Source organism: Vigna angularis, chromosome 1, assembly GCF_016808095.1.
Source record: "Vigna angularis cultivar LongXiaoDou No.4 chromosome 1, ASM1680809v1, whole genome shotgun sequence".
NCBI classification, from domain to species: domain Eukaryota; kingdom Viridiplantae; phylum Streptophyta; class Magnoliopsida; order Fabales; family Fabaceae; genus Vigna; species Vigna angularis.
The window spans coordinates 31293171-31309006 of record NC_068970.1 but is presented as its reverse complement, the minus strand read 5'-3'; positions in this window follow the sequence as shown (position 1 = coordinate 31309006).

Sequence of the window (15836 nt, the reverse complement as noted above, 5' to 3'; positions counted from 1 at the left end):
GAAGTGGACGAAGGGGACGAAGTGGACGAACTGGACAAAGTGGACGAACGGGAAGAAGGGGACGAAGAGCACGAAGTGGACGAAGTAGAGGAAGTGGAGGAAGTGGAGGAAGTAGCCGAAGATGACGAAGTTTACAAAGTGAACGAAGTGTACGAAGTGGACGAAATGGACGAAGGGGACGAAGTGGACAAATTGGAGGATGTGGACGAACTGGACGAAGGGGACGAACTAGACGAACTGAACGAAGTAGAGGAAGTGGACAAAGATGACGAAGTTTACAAAGTGGACGACATGGACGAAGTTGACGTAGAGGATGAAGTGGACAAAGTGGACAAAGTGGTTGAATTTGAAGAAGTGGACGATGTGGATGAGTCGATGAAGTTGACGAAGTGGACGAAGTGGACGAAGTGGACAAAGTGGACGAAGTGAACGAAATGGACGAAATGGACGAAGTGGAGCAAGTTGACGAACTGGACGAACTAGAGGAAGGGGACGAAGGGGAGTGGACGAAGTGGAGGAAGTGGACGAAGATGACGAAGTTTACAAAGTGGACGAAGTTGACGAAAAGGATGAACTGGACGAAGTGGACAAAGTGGACGAAGTGGTCGAATTGGACGAAGTGGATGAGTGGGAGAAGTTGAAGAGGTTGACAAAGTGGACGAAGTGGACGAAGGGGACAAAGTGGACGAAGTGGACGAAGTTAACGAAGTGGACGAAGTGAAGGAAGTGGACGAAGTGGTCGAATTGGACGAAGTGGACGAAGTGGAGGAAAGCGGCGAAGGGGACGAAGTGGACGAAGTAGAGGAAGTGGAGGAAGTGGAGGAAGTAGCCGAAGATGACGAAGTTTACAAAGTGGACCAAGTAGATGAAGTGGACGAAGTGGTCGAATTGGAGAAGTGGACGAAGTGGATGAGTGGAAGAAGTTGACGAAGTTGACGAAGTGGACGAAGTGGACGAAGGGGACCAAGGGTACGATGGGAACGAAGGGGAATGAGTGGAAGAAGTGGACGAGGTGGATGAGTGGACGAAGTGGACGAAGGGGACGAAGTGGACGAAGTGGACGAACTGGACGAACGGGACGAAGGGGACGAAGAGCACGAAGTGGACGAACTGGACGAAATGGACGAAGTCAACGAAGTGAACGAAGTAGACGAAATGGACGAAATGGACGAACAGGACGAAGTGGACGAAGGGGCCGAAGTGGACCAAGGGGACGAAGTGAACGAAGTAGAGGAAGTGAACGAAGTAGAGGAAGTGGACGAAGATGACGAAGCTAACAAAGTGGACAAAGTGAACAAAGTGGATGAATTGGTCGAATAGGACGAAGTGAACGAAGTGGATGAGTTGACGAAGTTGAAGAAGTTGACGAAGTGGTCGAAGTGGACGAAGTGAACGAAGGGGACGAAGGGGAGGAAGGGGTCGAAGGGGACGAACTCGACGAAGGGGACGAAATGGATGAAGTAGAGGAAGTGGACGAAGAGGACGAAGTTTACAAAGTGGAAAAAGTTGGCGAAGAGGATAAACTGGACGAAGTGGACGAAGTGGTCGAATTGGACGAAGTGGATGAGTGGGCGAAGTTGAAGAAGTTGACGTAGTGGACAAAGCGGACGAAGTGAACGAAGTGGACGAAGGGGACGAAGTAGACGAAGTGGACAAAATGGACGAAGGGGACGAAGGGGACGACGTGGACGAAGGGGACGCAGTGGAGGAAGTTGACGAAGTGGAGTAAGTGAAGGAAGTTGACGAACTAGACGAACTCGACGAAGAGGAGGAAGTGGACGAAGTTGTCGAATTGGACGAAGTGGAAGAAGTGGATGAAGGGGACGAAGGTGACGAAGGGGAAGAAGTGGACGAAGTTGACGAAGTAGAGGAAGTGGACGAAGTACACAAAGATGACGAAGTTGAAGAAGTGGACGAAGTTGAAGAAGAGGATGAAGTGGACGAAGTGGTCGAATTGGACGAAGTGGTCGAATTGGACGAAGTGGACGAAGTGGTCGAAGTGGACGAAGTGGACAAAGGGGACGAAGGGGACGAAGGAGACGAAGGGGACGAAGTGGACGGCGTGGATAAGTGGACGAAGTTGAAGAAGTGGACGAACTAGACGAAAAGGACGAAGGCGACGAAGTGGAAGAAGTGGACGAGGTGGATGAAGTGGACGAAGTGGATGAGTGGACGAAGTGGTTGAAATTGAAGAAGTGGACGAAGTGGATGAGTTGACGAAGTGGACGAAGTGAACGAAGTAGATGAAATGGACGAAATGGACGAATAGGACGAAGGGGCCGAAGGGGACGAAGCGGACGAAGGGGACGAAGTGGACGAAGTAGAGGAAGTGGACGAAGATGACGAAGTTTACAAAGTGGACAAAGTGAACAAAGTGGATGAACTGGTCGAAGATGACGAAGTTTACAAAGTGGACGTCGTGGACGAAGTTGACGAAGAGGATGAAGTGGACGAAGAGGAAAAAGTGGACGAAGTGGATGAGTGGACGAAGTGGACGAAGTGGACGAACTGGACGAAATGGACGAAGTGAACAAAGTGAACGAAGTAGACGAAATGGATGAAATGGACGAACAGGACGAAGTGGACGAAGGGGCCGAAGGGGACGAAGGGGACGAAGTGGACGAAGTGAACGAAGTAGAGGAAGTGGACGAAGATGACGAAGTTTACAAAGTGGACAAAGTGAACAAAGTGGATGAACTGGTCGAATTGGACGTAGTGAACGAAGTGAATGATTTGACGAAGTTGAAGAAGTGGACGAAGTTGACAATGTGGTCGAAGTGGAGGAAGTGGACGAAGTGGATTAAGGGGACGAAGGGGAGGAAGGGGTCGAAGGGGACGAAGTGGACGAACTCGACGAAGGGGACAAAGTGGATGAAGTAAAGGAAGTGGACGAAGAGGACGAAGTTTACAAAGTGGAAAAAGTTGACAAAGAGGATGAACTGGACAAAGTGGACAAAGTGGACAAAGTGGTCTAATTGGACGAAGCGGATGAGTGGACGAAGTTGAAGAAGTTGACGTAGTGGACGAAGCGGACAAAGTGAACGAAGTGGACGAAGTGGACGAAGTGGACGAAATGGACGAAGTGGACGAAGTGGACGAAGGGGACGAAGTGGACGAAGGGGACGAAGTGGAGGAAGTGGACGAAGTGGAGGAAGTTGACGAGCTGGACGAACTGGATGAAGAGGAGGAAGTGGTCGAATTGGACGAAGTGGAAGAAGTGGATGAAGGGGACGAAGGTGACGAAGGGGAAGAAGTGGACGAAGTTGACGAAGTAGAGGAAGTGGACGAAGTACACAAAGATGACGATGTTGACGAAGTTGAAGAAGGGGACGAAGTGAACGAAGTTGAAGAAGAGGATGAAGTGGACGAAGTGGTTGAATTTGACAAAGTGGTCGAAAATGACGAAGTGGACGAAGTTGAAGAAGTGGACGAAGGGGACGAAGGAGACGACGTGGATGAGTGGACGAAATTGAAGAAGTGGACGAACTGGACGAAAAGGACGAAGGGGACGAAGGGGACAAAGTGGACAAAGTGGTCGAATTGGGCGAAGTGGACGAAGTGGATGAGTGGACGAAGTTGAAGAAGTTGACGAAGAGGACGAAGTGGACGAAGTGGAGGAAGTGGACGAAGTGGAGGAACTGGACGAAGTGGACGAAGTTGATGAAGTCGTCGAATTGGACGAAGTGGACGAGGTGGATGAAGGGGCGAAGGTGATGAAGGCGACGAAGTGGACGAAGTTGACGAAGTAGAGGAAGTGGACGAAGTACACGAAGATGACAAAGTTGATGAAGTTAAAGAAGTGGACGATGGGGATGAAGTGGACGAAGTGGTCCAATTGGACGATGTGGACGAAATTGAAGTCATTGATGAAGTGGACGAAGGGGACGAAGGAGACGAAGGGGACGAAGTGGACGGCGTGGATGAGTGGAAGAAGATGAAGAACTGGACGAAGTAGACGAAGTGGACGAACTGGACGAAATGGACGAAAAGGACGAAGGGGAAGAAGGGAAGGAAGGGGACGAAGTGGAAGAAGTGGATGAGGTGGATGAAGTGGACGAAGTGTAGGAAGTAGACGAAGTGGATGAGTGGACGAAGTGGATGAGTGGAGGAAGTGGATGAAGTGGAGGAAGTGGACGAAGATGACGAAGTTTACACAGTGGACGAAGGTGATGAAGAGGATGAACTGGACAAAGTGGTCGAATTGGACGAAGTGGATGAGTGGGTGAAGTTGAATAGGTTGACGAAAATGACGAAGTGGACGAAGTGGACGAAGGGGACGAAGTGGACGAAGTTGAGGAAGTGGAGGAAGTAAAGGAAGTTGACGAAGTGGACGAAGTTGACGAAGTGGTCGAATTGGACGAAGTGGATGAAGGGACGAAGGGGATGAAGTGGACGAAGTAGAGGAAGTCGACGAAGATGACGAAGTTCACAAAGTGCATGAAATGGACGAAGTGGTCGAATTGAACGAAGTCGAAGAAGTGGATGAGTGGACGAAGTTGAAGAAGTTGACGAAGTTGACGAAGTTGACGAAATGGAGGAAGTGGAGGAAGTGGACAAAGTGGACGAACTGGACGAACTGGACGAAGTCCAAGAAATGGATGAACTGGACGAAGGGGACGAAGGGGACGAATAGGACGAAGTGGAAGAAGTGGACGAGGTGGATGAGTGGACGAAGTGGATGAGTGGAGGAAATGGAGGAAGTGGCCGAAGATGACGAAGTTTACAAAGTGGACGAAGTTGACGAAGAGGATGAACTAGACGAAGTGGACAAAGTGGACGAAGTGGTCGAATTGGACGAAGTGGATGAGTGGGCGAAGTTGAAGAGGTTGATGAAGTGGACGAAGTTGAGGAAGTGGAGGAAGTGGAGGAAGTTGACGAAGTGGACAGAGTGGTCGAATTGGACGAAGTGGAGGAAGTTGATGAAGGGGACGAAGGGGACGAAGTAGAGGAAGTGGAGGAAGTCGACGAAGATGACGAAGTTTACAAAGTGGACGAAGTGGATGAAGTGGATAAAGTGGACGAAGTGGTCAAATTGAACGAAGTGGACGAAGTGGATGAGTGGACGAAGTTGAAGAAGTTTACGAAGTTGACGAAGTTGACGAAGTGGAGGAAGTGGACAAAGTGGACGAAATGCACGAAGTGGTCGAGGTGGACGAAGTGGATGAAGGGGACGAAGGGGACGCAGGGGTCGATGGAGCCGAAGTGGACGACGTGGATGACTGGACGAAGTTGAAGAAGTGGAAGAAGTAGACGCTGTGGACGAAGGGGAGGAAGGGGACGGAGTGGACGAGTTAGATGAAGTAGAGGAACTGGAGGAAGTGGACGAAGTGGATGAGTGGACGAAGTGGAGGAGTGGACGAAGTGGAGGAGTGGACGAAGTGGAGGAGTGGACGAAGTGGACGAACTGGATGAAATGGACAAAATGGACGAAGTAGACGAACTGGACGAAGTGGAAAAAGTGGACGAAGGGGACGAAGGGGACGAAGTGGAAGAAGTGGACGAAGTGGACAAAGATGACGAAGTTTACAAAGTGGACGAAGTTGACGAGGAGGATGAAGTGGATGAAGTGGACGAAGTGGTCGAATTAGACGAAGTGGACGAAGTTGAAGAAGTTGTCGAAGTGGACGAAGTGGTCGAAGTGGTCGAAGTGGACGAAGTGGACAAAGTGGACGAAGTGGTCGAACTAGTCGAAGTGGATGAAGGGGACGACTGGGACGAATTGGACGAAGTGCAGGAAGTGGACGAAGTTTACAAGGTGGACGAAGTTGACGAAGCGGACGAAGTGAATGAAGTGGTCGAATTGGACGAAGTGGATGAGTGGACGAAGTTGAAGAAGTTGACAAAGTGGAGGAAGTGGACGAAGTGGACGAAGTGGACGAAGTGGAGTAAGTGGACGAACTGGACAAACTGGACGAACTAGACGTACTGGACAAAGTGGACGAATTGGACGAAGTGGACGAAGGGGACGAAGGGGATGAAGGGGACAAAGTGCAGGAAGTGGATGAAGTAGAGGAAGTGGAGGAACTGGGCGAAGATGACGAAGTTTACAAAGTGGACGAAGTTGACGAAGAGGATGAACTGGACGAAGTGCACAAGGTGTACGAAGTGGTCGAATTGGACGAAGTGGACGAAGTGGACGAAGGGGACGAAGGGAACGAAGTGGACGAAATGGATGAAGTGGACGAAGTAGAGGAAATGGACGAACTAGACGAAGATTACGAAGTTTACAAAGTGGACGAAGTGGATGAATTGGACGAAGTGGACGAAGTTGACGAGGTGGACGATTGGGACTTTTTGGACAAAGTGGACTAACTAGACGAATTGGACGAAGTTGACGAAGTAGACGAAGGGGACGAAGGGGATGAAGGGGATGAAGGGGACGAGGTGGACGAGGTGGACGAAGTGGTCCAAGTGGACGAACTAGACGGACTAGACGAAGTAGACGGAGGGGACAAAGGGGACGTAGGGGATAAAGTGGACGAAGTAGACCTAGTAGAGGATGTGGACGAAGTGGACGAAGATGACGAAGTTTACAAAGTGGACGAAGTTGACGAAGATGACGAAGAGGATGAAGTGGACGAAGTGGTGAATTGGACGAAATGGACGAAGTGGATGAGTGGACGAAGTTGAAGATGTTGACGAAGTGGGAGAGGTGGACGAAGGAGACGACGGAGAAGAAGAAGAAGAGGAAGAAGAGGAAGAAGGAGGAGGAGATGAAGAAGAAGTGGACGAAATGGACGAAATAGATGAACTGGACGAAGTGGATGAAGTGGATGAAGTGGACGAAGGGGACGAAGGGGATGAATGAGACGAAGGGGACAAACTGGACGAAGTGCAGGAAGTGGAGGAAGTGGAGGAAGTTTACAAGGTGGACGAAGTTGACGAAGAGGACGAAATGGACGAAGTTGTCGAATTGGACGAAGTGGATGAGTGGACGAAGTTGAAAAAGTTCACGAAGTGGACGAAGTGGATGAAGTGGACGAATTGGACGAACTGAACGTATTGGGCGAAGTGGATGAAATGGACGAACTGGACGAAGGGGACGAAGTGGACGAAGTGGATGAAGTAGAGGAAGTGGAGGAAGTGGGCGAAGAAGACGAAGTTTACAAAGTGGACGAAGTTTATGAAGAGGATGAAGTGGATGAAGTGGACGAAGTGGTCGAATTGGACGAAGTGGACGAAGTTGAAGAAGTTGTCGAAGTGGACGAAGTGGACGATGTGGTCGAAGTGGTCGAAGTGGACGAAGTGGACGAACTAGTCGAAGTGGACGAAGTGGACGAAGGGGACGAATAGGACGAATTGGACGAAGTGTAGGAAGTGGACGAAGTTTACAAGGTGGACGAAGTTGACGAAGAGGACGAAGTGAACGAAGTGGTCGAATTGGACGAAGTGTAAGAAGTGGATGAGTGGACGAAGTTGAAGAAGTTGACGAAGTGGACGAAGTGGAGTAAGTGGACGAACTGGACGAACTGGACGTACTGGACAAAGTGGACGAACTGGACGAAGTGGACGAAGGGGACGAAGGGGACGAAGTGGATGAAGTAGAGGAAGTGGAGGAAGTGGGCGAAGATGACGAAGTTTACAAAGTGGACGAAGTTGACGAAGAGGATGAACTGGACAAAGTGGACGAAGTGGTCGAATTAGACGAAGTGGACGAAGGGGACGAAGTGGACGAAGGGGACGAAGGGAACGAAGTGGACGAAATGGATGAAGTTGACGAAGTAGACGAAGATGACGAAGTTTACAAAGTGGAGGAAGTGGATGAATTGGACGAAGTGGACGAAGTGGACTAACTAGACGAAGTGGACGAAGTGGACTAACTAGACGAAGTGGACAAAGTGGACGAAGTAGACGAAGGGGATGAAGGGGACGAAGGGGACGAGGTGGACGAAGTGGTCCAAGGGGACGAACTGGACGAACTACACGAAGTAGACGAAGGGGACAAAGGGGACGTAGGGGATAAGGTGGACGAAGTAGACGTAGTAGAGGATGTGGACGAAGTGGAGGAAGATGACGAAGTTTACAAAGTGGACGAAGTTGACGAAGTTTTTAAAGTGGACGAAGTTGATGAAGAGGATGAAGTGGACGAAGTGGTCGAATTGGACGAAATGAACGAAGTGGATGAGTGGACGAAGTTGAAGATGGTGACGAAGTGGGAGAAGTGGACGAAGGAGACGACGAAGAAGAAGAAGAAGAGGAAGAAGGGGAAGAAGGAGGAGGAGAAAAAGAAGAAGTGGACGAAATGGACGAAATGGATGAACTGGACCAAGTGGTCGAAGTGGACGAAGCGGATGAAGTGGACGAAGGCGACGAAGGGGACGAATGAGACGAAGGGGACAAGGTGGACAAAGTGCAGGAAGTGGAGGAAGTGGACGAAGTTTACAAGGTGGACGAAGTTGACGAAGAGGACGAAATGGACGAAGTGGTCGAATTGGACGAAGTGGATGAGTGGACGAAGTTGAAGAAGTTGACGAAGTGGACGAACTGGACGAACTGGACGTACTAGACAAAGTGGATGAACTGGACGAACTGGATGAAGGGGACGAAGGGGATGAAGTGGACGAAGTACAGGAAGTGGATGAAGTAGAGGAAGTGGAGGAAGTGGGCGAAGAAGACGAAGTTTACAAAGTGGACGAAGTTGACCAAGAGGATGAACTGGACGAAGTGGGCAAAGTGTACGAAGTGGTCGAATTTGACGAAGTGGATGAGTTGGCGAAGTTGAGCAAGTTGACGAAGTGGACGAAATGGACGAAGTGGCTGAAGTGGACGAAGGGGACGAAGTAGACGAAGGGGACGAAGTGGAGGAATTGGACGAAGTGGAGGGAGGGGACGAAGTGGACGAACTTGACGAAGTGGAGGAAGTGGAGGTAGTGCACGAAGTGGACAAAGTGGTCGAATTCGACGAAGTGGATGAAGGGGACAAAGGGGACGAAATGGACGAAGTAGAGGAAGTGGAGGAAGTAGACGAAGATGACGAAGTTTACAAAATGGATGAAGTGGACAAAGTGGTCGAATTAGACGAAGTGGACGAAGTGGATGAGTGGACAAAGTTGAAGAAGTGGACGAAGTTGACGAAGTTGACGAAGTGGACGAAGTGAATGAAGAAGACGAAGTGGACGAAGTGGTCGAATGGGAGGAAGGGGACGAAGGGGACGAAGGGGACAAAGTGGACGAAGTGGACTAAGTGAACGAAGTAGAGCAAGTGGACGAAGATGACAAAGTTTACGAATTGGACGAAGTAGACGAAGAGGATGAAGTGGACGAAGTGGACAAAGTGGACGAAGTAGTCGAATTGGACGAAGTGGATGAGTGGACGAAGTCGAAGAAGTTGACGAAGTGGTCGAATTGGACGAAGGGGACGAAGGCGACGAAGTGGATATTACAGACGAAGTGGACGAAGTGGATGAGTGGACGAAGTTGAAGAAGTTGACGAAGATGAGGAAGTGGACGAAGTGGACGAACTGGACGAACTGGACGAACTGGACGAACCAGACAAAGTGGACCAAGGGGAGGAAGGGGACGAAGGGGAGGAAGGGAACGAAGTAGAAGAAGTGGACGAAGTAGACGAAGATGACGAAGTTTAAAAAGTGGACGAAGTTGACGAAGAGGATGAAGTGGACGAAGTGGTCCAATTGGACGAAATGGATGAGTGGACGAAGTTGAAGAAGTTGACGAAGTGGAAGAATTGGACGAACTGGACGAAGTGGACGTACTGGACGAAGTGGACGAACTGGACGAACGAGACGAAGGGGATGAAGTGGACGAAGTGCAGGAAGTGGATGAAGTAGAGGAAGTGGAGGAAGTGGGCGAAGAAGACGAAGTTTACAAAGTGGACGAAGTTGACGAAGAGGATGAATTGGACGAAGTGGGCAAAGTGTACGAAGTGGTCGAATTTGACGAAGTACATGAGTGTGCGAAGTTGAAGAAGTTGACGAAGTGGACGAAATGGACGAAGTGGATGAAGTGGACAAAGGGGACGAAGTAGACGAAGGGGACGAAGTGGAGGAATTGGACGAAGTGGAGGAATTGGGCGAAGTGGAGGAAGGGGACGAAGTGGACGAACTTGACGGTGTGGAGGAAGTGGAGGAAGTGGACAAAGTGGTCGAATTGGACGAAGTGGATGAAGTGTATGAAGGGGACAAAGGGGACGAAATGGACGAAGTAGAGGAAGTGGAGGAAGTAGACGAAGATGACGAAGTTTACAAAGTGGACGAAGTTGTCGAATTGGACGAAGTGGACGAAGTGGATGAGTGGATGAAGTAGACGAAGTAGACACAGTGGACGAAGTGGAAGAAGTGGACGAAGGGGACGAAGTGGACAAAGTGGAGGAAGTGGACAAAGTGAACGAATTTGACGAACTGGACGAACTGGATGAAAAGTGAACGAAGTGGTCGAACTGGACGAAGTGGAGGAAGTGGACGAAGTGGCCGAAGTGGACGAAGTAGAGGAAGTCGAGGAAGTGGACGAAGTAGAGGAAGTGCACGGAGTGGAAGAAGTGGACGAAGTTGAGGAAGTGGACGAAGGAGAAGAAGTGGACGAAATGAAATGGACGAAGTGGACTCACCGGACAAACTGGACCAACTGGACGAAGTGCCAAACTGGACGAAGTGGACGAACTGGACAAAGGGGACGAAGGGGTAGAAGTGGAGGAAGTGGATGAAGTAGGGGAAGTGGAGGAAATGGACGAAGATAACGAAGTTTCCAAAGTGCACAAAGTGGACGAAGTGAACGAAGTAGAGGAAGTGGACGAAGATGACGAAGTTTACAAAGTGGACGAAGTTGATGAAGAGGATGAAGTGGACGAAGTGGACGAAGTAGTCGAATTGGACGAAGTGGACGAAATGGACGAAGTGGACGAAGTGAAGGAGTGGACGAAGTTGAAGAAGTTGACGAAGGTGACGAAGTGGATGAAGTCGACCCATAGGACGAAGTTGACGAACTGGACGAAGTAGACGAAATGGACGATGTGGACGAAGTGGACGAATTCGACAAAGTGAACGAAGTGGACGAAGTGGAGGAGTGGATGAAGTTCAAAAAGTTGACGAAGTTGACGAAGTGGACAAAGTGGACCCACTGGACGAAATTGACGAACTGGACGAAGTGGTCGAACTAGACGAAGGAGACGAAGGAGGCAAAATGGACGAAGTGGATGAAGTGGAAGAAGTGGTCGAAGTGGACGAAGTTGACCAAGTGGACGAAGTTGACGAAAATGGCGAAGTGGATGAAGTGCACGATGTCGACGAATTCGACGAACTGGAAGAAGTGGAGGAAGTGGAGGAAGTGGACAAATTGGACGAACTGGACGAATTGGACGACTTGGACGAAGTCGAGGAAGTGGAGGAAATGGACGAAGTTGACGAAATGGACGAAGTGATGGAGTGGACGAAGTTGACGAACTAGACGAACTGGACGAAGTAGGAGAAATGGACGATGTGGACGAAGTGGACGAATTCGACAAAGTGGATAAAGTGGTTGAAGGAGACGAAGAAGAAGAAGAAGAAGACAAGAAGGACGAAGTGGACGATGTGGATGAAGTGGACGAATTGGACAAAGTGAACGAAGTGGACAAAGTGGAGGTGTGGACACAGTTGAAGAAGTTGACCAAGTGGACAAAGTGGGCGAAGTAGACCCACTGGACGAAATATACGAATTGAATGAAGTGGACGACGTGGTCGAAGTGGATGAAGGAGACGAAGGACTCGAAATGGACGAAATGGATGAAGTGTAAAAGTGGTCGAAGTGGACGAAGTTGATGAAGTTGACGAAGTGGACGAAGAGGACAAAGTGGACGAAGTAGACGAAGTAGACAAACTGGGCGAAGTTGATAAAGTGGACGAAGGAGACGAAGGCGATGAAGAAGAAGAAGAGTAGAAGAAGAAGATGAAGAAAAAGACGAAGTGGAGGAAGTGGAGGAAGTGGAGGAAGTGGACGAAGTTGACGAAGTGGACGAAGTGGACGAAGTGGACGAAGTGGACGAAGAGGACAAAGTGGATGAAGTGGACGAGTTGACGAAGCGGACGAAGTGGCCGAAGTTGACGAAGTGGACGAAGTCAACGAAGAGGACGAAGTGGACGAAGTTCACGAAGTTGACAAAGAGGACGAAGTGGACCAGGTAGACTAAGTATACCAACTGGACGAAGTTGACAAAGTGGACGAAGGAGACGAAGGAGAAGAAGAAGAAGAAGAAGAAGAAGAAGAAGAAGAAGAAAAAGACGAAGTGGAGGAAGTGGACGATGTGGACGAAATTGACGAAGTGGAGGAAGTGGACGAAGTCGACGAAGTGCAGGAGTTGACGAAATTGAAGAAGTTGATGAAGGTCACGAAGTGGCGAAGTCGACCCATTGGACGAAGTTGACGAACTGGACGAAGTAGACGAAGTCAAACGAAGTGGACGAAGTTGACGAAGCGGTTGAAGGAGACGAAGAAGAAGAAGAAGAAGAAAAGGACGAAGTGGACGATGTAGACGATGTGGACGAAGTGGACGAATGGGACAAAGTGAACGAAGTGGAGGAAGTGGACAAAGTGGACGAAGTAGACCCACTTGTCCAAATATACGAAGTGGACGAAGGACGCGAAATGGACGAAGTGGATGAATTGTAAAAGTGGTCGAAGTGGACGAAGTTGACGAAGTGGACGAAGTAGACGAAGAGGACAAAGTGGACAAAGTGGACGAAGGGGACGAAGTAGACGAAGTCGACCAAGTGTAAGAAGCTGACGAAGTGGACTAAGTGGAAGAAGTTGACGAAGTGGACGAAGTGGCCGAAATGGAAGAAGTTGACGAAGTCGACGAAGAGGACGAAGTGGGACGAAGTGGACGAAGCGGATTAAGCGCACGAAGTGGACGAAGTGGACAAAGAGGACGAAGTGGACGAAGTAGACAAACTGGGCGAAGTAGACGCACTGGACGAAATTGATGAAGTGGACGAAGTGGTCGAAGTGGACGAAGGAGACGAAGGAAGCGAAATGGACGAAGTGGATGAACTTTAATAAGTGGTCGAAGTGGACGAAGTTGACGAAGTGGATGAAGGGGACGAAGTGCACAGTAGACAAAGTCGACCAAGTGGACGAAGCTGACGAAGAGGACGAGTGGATGAAGTTGAAGAAGTTTACGAAGTTGATGAAGTGGATGAAGTGGCCAAAATGGACGAAGTTGACGAAGTTGACGAAGTCGACGAAGAGGACGAAGTGGGCCGAAGTGGACGATGTGGAAGAAGTGGACTAAACGCACGAAGTGGACGAAGTTAACAAAGAGGACGAACTAGACGAAGTAGACAAACTGGACGAAGTTGACAAAGTGGACGAAGGAGACGAAGGAGAAGAAGAAGAAGAAGAGTAGTAGAAGAAGAAGAAGATGATGAAGAAAAAGATGAAGTGGAGGAAGTGGAGGAAGTGGACGAAATGGAGGAAGTGGACGAATTGGACGAAGTTGACGTAGTGGAGGAAGTGGAGAAAGTGGACGAAGTGGACAAAGAGGACAAAGTGGACGAAGTGGACGAGTGGAAGAAGTTGACGAAGTGGACTAAGTGGCCGAAGTGGACGAAGTTGACGAAGTGGACGAAGTCGACGAAGAGGATGAAATGTACGAAGTTCACGAAGTTGACAAAGAGGACGAAGTGGACGAAGTAGACTAAGTAGACCAACTTGACGAAGTTGACAAAGTGGACGAAGGATTTGAAGGAGAAGAAGAAGAAGAAGAAGAAGAAGAAGAAGAAGAAGAAGAAAAACACGAAGTGGAGGAAGTGGACGTTGTGGACGAAATTGACGAAGTGGACGAAATGGAGGAAGTGGACGAAATGGACGAAGTGGAGGAGTGAACGAAGTTGAAGAAGTTGACGAAGTGGACCAAGTGGACGATGGGGACGAAGTAGACCCACTAGACGAAGGTGACGAACTGGACGAATTCGACGAAGGGGACGAAGTGGTCGAAGTGGACGAAGTGGACAAAGGGGACGAAGTGGACCAAGGGGACGAAGTGGACGAAGTTGACGAAGTGGACGAAGTGGCTGAATTTGACGAAGTGGACGGAGTTGACGATGTGGATGAAGTGGACGAAATGCACGAAGTGGACAAAGCTGACAAAGGTGACGACGTGGACAAATTGGACGAACTGGAAGAAGTAGACAAAGTAGATGAACGGGACGAAGTTGAAGAAGTGGATGAAGTTGACGAAGTGGAGGAAGTGGACGAAGGAGACGAAGGAGATGAAGAAGAAGAAGAAATGGATAAAGTGGAAGAAGTGGAAGAAGTGAAAGAAGTGGAAGAAGTGAACGAAGTAGACGAAGTGGACGAACTAGAAGAAGAGGACGAAGTGGACGAAATTGATGAAGTTGACAAAGCGGATGAAGTGGACGAAGTGGAGGGGTGGACGAATATGACGAAGTGGACAAATTGGACGAATTGGACGAATTTGACGAAGTCGAGGAGGTGGAGGAAGTGGACGAAGTGGAGCAACTGGACGAAGTAGACAACCTGGACGAAGTTGACCAATTGCACGAATTGGACGCAGTGGACGAAGTGGCCGAAGTAGACGAACGACACGAAATAGAAGAAGAAGAAGAAGAACAAGAACAAGAAATGGACGAAGTGGACGAAATGGACGAAGGGGATGAAGTGGAAGAAGTGGACGAAGTGGTCGAAGTGGATGAAGTTGACGAAGTGGACGAAGTGGACGAAGAGGACAAAGCGGACGAAGTGGACGAAGGGGACGAAGGGGACGAAGTGCACAAAGTAGACGAAGTCGACCAATTGGACGAAGCTGACGAAGAGGACAAGTTGACGAAGTTGACGAAGTGGACGAAGTGGCTGGAGAGGATGAAGTTGACAAAGTGGATGAAGTTGACGAAGTTGACGAAGAGGAGACGTGGAGAAAGTGGACGAAGTTCAAGAAATTCACGAAGTGGACGAAGTTGAAAAAGAGGACGAAGTAGACGAAGTGTACTAAATAGACGAAGTAGACTAAGTAGACCAATTGTACGAAGTTGACAAAGTGGACGAAGGAGACGAAGGAGAAGAAGAAGAAGAAGGAGAAGAAGAAGAGGAAGAAGAAGAAAAAGACGAAGTCGACGAAGAAGACGAAGTGCATGATGTGGACGAAGTGGAGCAAGTAGACGAATTGGACGAATTGGACAAAGTCTACGAAGTGGAGGAGTTGACAAAGTTGAAGAAGTTGACGAAGGTGACAAAGTGGACGAAGTCGACCCATTGGACGAAGTGGACGAACTGGACGAAGTAGACGAAGTAGACGAAGTGGTCGAAGTGGACGAAGTGGATGAAGTGGTTGAAGGAGAAGAAGAAGAAGAAGAAGAAGACGAGAAGGACGAAGTGGACGATGAGGACGAAGTGGACGAATTGGACAAAGTGAACGAAGTGGACGAAGTAGACCCACTGGACGAAATATATGAATCGGACGAAGTGGATGCAGTGGTCGAAGTGGACGAAGGTGTGATGGACAAATTTGTAAGCACCAAAATATGATGTCACAAACTTGTTTCACAATCGGCAAGTATGACCGAATCGTTAGAGTAATAAACTTGGTAAGACCAAGTATCGTTCTTCCCAAAGGACTCACGGCCTAGTTTAGTTGTGTGGTTTGTTGATTAGCTAAGACTTACAAATGAAATAATTGGATTATATTATGCAAGACGAAAACTAAACATGTATGCATGAATTGATCAATGGCAAAGACTAAAGATAAACACTTTCAATGGATTATATGAATGAATATGTTGTTGGGGGTCAATTTCATCTCATCCACTCTCATACATTTTAGGAATTCAACATTCAAATCATCATTGTTAATGCCACTCTCTAAAGTACCATTCTAGATGGCTTCTCCC